Source organism: Vombatus ursinus, unplaced genomic scaffold (assembly GCF_900497805.2).
Source record: "Vombatus ursinus unplaced genomic scaffold, bare-nosed wombat genome assembly UNPS02014863.1, whole genome shotgun sequence".
Taxonomy (NCBI): domain Eukaryota; kingdom Metazoa; phylum Chordata; class Mammalia; order Diprotodontia; family Vombatidae; genus Vombatus; species Vombatus ursinus.
This window is the reverse complement of record NW_020954641.1, coordinates 26,998,912-27,002,948: the sequence shown is the minus strand read 5'-3', so window position 1 is coordinate 27,002,948 and position 4,037 is coordinate 26,998,912.

Here is a 4,037-nt window from a genome sequence, read left to right as displayed (position 1 = left end):
AAAGGAGAGGAGTTAGACTAAACCATCCCTTACAGTTTTAAAACTCATGACTGTAATGTAAGGAAATGTAGCATCTCTCATTTGCCCTAGAAAAGATCACTTGACAGTTATATTTTGTGATAAGTAAATCACTATTTATTGCTTTAATACAAAATTGGCAGACATGTCTGGGAGTTCCTGAGAGTAAACAGCTCGTAACAGGTAAAAAGGAGTGATAGGGCATGAAACACTGCCAGATTGGGTTGTTAATGATGAACCTTCCAGGAGGAGCTTTTTATAATTTGGTAGGCACCCTCTGTGTCCATTAACATCTGGGCCAAGAAAGCCAAACCCTGGAAGGAAGCCAAATTCCCACCCAGGCCACAAAGTATCACTGAAGGGCTATGTATTAGGGTATTTTTAGTGAATTTTCCAGAAGATTTTTTCCCCCCAGATTTTCCAGAAGAGATGTAGCAATAAAACATAGAGTTTAGAGAATAGAGACCTGGACGTCTGTCCAAAATTCTTAAAAATTCTTTAAAAAACATTAGATGTCTCTAAGAGGCAGTATGGTATTATGGTAAGAACATTGGATTTCAGTTCAGAAACCTGTCTCTGCCATTCACTAGCAGTATGAGCTTGGTCAATTCACTTAACCATTTTGAGATTCAATTTATTCGTCTGTCAAGGAGGGAATTTATATAGATGATATATAATGTTATTTCCTATTCTATGCCCTATAATTCAACTCTATAATTCCATAGAGTGACCAGGAAACCATTAAAACATGCTTCCTTTTCACTTTTCAGTTTCCAATTTCACAATGGAGATAACCTTTGTTTAAAGGTCAGCTGATATTTGGATAGCTGTGATTGCATTCTTTTTCCCACTGGGGTATCTCAGACCATCGGATGACATGTGGATTCTTGTTTACCTGATCTCCCAAGTATACCACTAATTCCACTTTCTCTCCCCCTGCTCAGGAGGGTGGTTACTCTACAATGAAGAAACTCAGGTTGCTTGAAAAAATGACTGGTCTAGTTAGCCATGCTTTATGTTATTCTTTCCTGGTCTCTGTGTAAGTGGCATTTGATATTATAAATGCCAATCATAGCTTACATTCCCATTTATGATTTATGGTTCACAAAATACTTTATACACATTGTTACATTTGATCCTCATAGCAATCCTGTGATGTACTGTAATAATGTAATGTGTAAGTATCATTAGCTCCATTTTGCAGATGAGAAACTAAGGCCCAGAAAGAAGACACTTGTCCAATAAATGTCAAGTGGAACTCAAACCCCAAGTCTCCTGGCTCCAAGTCTATTGCTCTTTCCATTCTTCCACACCTACCTATTGGTTTATATATGTAATATATATACATACATATACATATACATTTACATATATATATATGTATATATTGCTTCTTATGATAGACTGTAAGTTCTCTGGGAGCAAATTGTTTCATTTTTGTCTTTGTATTTTTAGTACCTAACATAGTGCTTGGCATGTAGAGATATTCAACAATATTTTAAAAAATCAACTGATCCTTTGTGTTAGGAACCGTTACTTCCCATATTGCTAATAAAAATAGAAATGCATCAAATATTGCTATAGAGAGGGGCCTGGGGCAAGTCCCTTGCCTTCTCCACCTCTCTGTCTTCTTTTCTATAAAATGAAGCCATTGTAAAAGTTTGTTCCTTAGAATATTTATTATTTCTAAGTCTAAGATGATTTTTGAGGACTCTATCAGTTTAATTCCTATGATTCCATGATTGATTATTGTTTGCTGTATGAATTCTCTCTTCCTGATATATGCCCTTGTGCTCTGACCTTCCTTTCCAAGAACCTTCCTTCCTACATAACAGACTAGTTTTTTATTCCCTCTTGTCTCATGATATTTTGTATCCAGAAGGTTATGAGAAATTCCATTACCAATGATCCTTTGTATTAGACCACAAGGTTTGTATCTGATGGCTGCTACTGTTTACTTTGCCTTCTTTCCATTGCTCAGAATCCTTCTTTCTGATTTCTTGCTTGCCTTTCCACATTCCTGGTGCTTTGCTGAAGCAATAACCTTATGACATGACTGAGTGGCTTTGGGTCACTGCAGTCAAGCTATTTCATCTCTCTAGAAGGACTACAGTCATCTGAAGAACAAGATATTATGACTCAATGGTGCTCTGATCTGGTTGGGAAAGGTGAATACCATGTCCTTCCTATCTGCTGGAGAATTTGAGATGTGGTTTGGCTTAATGGAAAGAAACCTTGACTAAGAGTCAAGAGGCCCTCTCTTTGAATGTGATCCTGTTATTTTCTAGTTGTGTGTCCTTGGGAAAGTTGCTTTTCTCTGAGAATCAATTTCCTCATCTGTAAAATGCAGAGAATAATTCCTAGACTAATTACTTCACAGTATTGTTGGGTAAAAAGCAATAGTGCTTAAAACATTATTTTATATATATATGCATATTACATACATAACACATATAGAGACATATAGACATATATACATGTATATATCCACACACACATATACATATGTGTGGATATATGTGTGTTTATATATGTATATACATATGTGTGTGCATATGTGTATATATGTATGTATATATGCATGTAAGTGTACACATATACAGCTATTTTAAGGATACTAGTTTATTGTTTTAAAAAAAGTTTTCCTGATCTCTAGGGTGTTAATCAAAAGTATTTCCTGATCAACTTGATAAACTTACAGGGTGATGAGTGTTTGTTTGAGGGCTTTGATTGACACTTTCTAGGGAGACTCTGGAGATTTCCCTTGGTGCCTCACACAGGATGGGTCTTAGTGGTGAAGGAACAGGTAGTTCACTAGGTGGCACAATGGATAGAGTGCTGGACAGGGAGTCATAAAGGCCCAAGTTCAAATGAAACATCAGATGCTTATTAGTTGCATGACCCTGGGCAAGTCACTTAATCTCTCTCTGTTGCCTCCTATGGGTTTAATAATAGCACCTACCTCCCAGGGCTATTGTATGGATCAAATGAGATAATGTTTGTAAAGGTTTTATTTTTTTTTCAATTTTAACAAATCTTAAAGTGATGTCTTGAAAATTTTAAAGTGATGAATACTATCATCATCATCATCATCATCTCAGGCTTCTGTGGGGCAAAGCCATCTCATTGTGTTGGGCTTATAAAAACAGGGTCCATGACAGTCTTGGGTCTCTTTTAGTTTTCCTTTTTTTTTTTCTGAGCACAGGTCAGCGATCAGAAGAGACTTTGATTCCTGGGGGGAGGGAAATCTTTGCATAGACATAGCCAATTACAATATCCCTAAGATCAAGATTTCTGGGGCTCAGCTTTCCAGAGACAGAAGGGAACTTCCTAGGCAGCTGCAGCCTCCCAGAGAAGAGTTTTGTGCATGTGGTCTCCTTCAACTGAAAGGGAATTGGAGAATCACAGTATGGGAGAGCAAAAGATCTAGACTTTGTCATTCACTATTGTGGTGAGTGACAATGCAGGTCTGATAGGAAGGAAATTGTTTGCCTAGCAACTTCAAAGTACTTTTCCCTTCTAGACAAGTCTAAGACTTCAGGATTGTATGTATAATGGAAGTGTTTAAAGATATACATTTCTCCCTAAGGACTACCTTGGCTTCTATCCAAAAAAATTATATCATGTAATTGTTATTTTCTTTGGTGAAATCATCTACTGTTTCTATGATTTGTTTTCTCACCTACCCTTTCTTTAGGACTATGGTATTTAGAAAAGGGAAAGTAACCTATTTGAACAAAAATATTTATAGCAGCTCTTTTTGTGGTGGCAAAGAATTGGAAATTGAGGGGATGCCCATCAAATGGGGAATGGTGAACAAATTGTGGATTGTGATGGAGTACTATTGTGCTGTAGGAAGCAATGAGGGGGATGGTTTCAGAAAACCTGGGAAGACTTATATGAATTGATGCAAAGTGAAATGAGCAGAACCAGGAGAACATTGTACACAGTAACAACAATGTTGTAACAATCAACTGTGAAAGATTTAGCTACTCTGATCAAGACAATGATTCAAGACA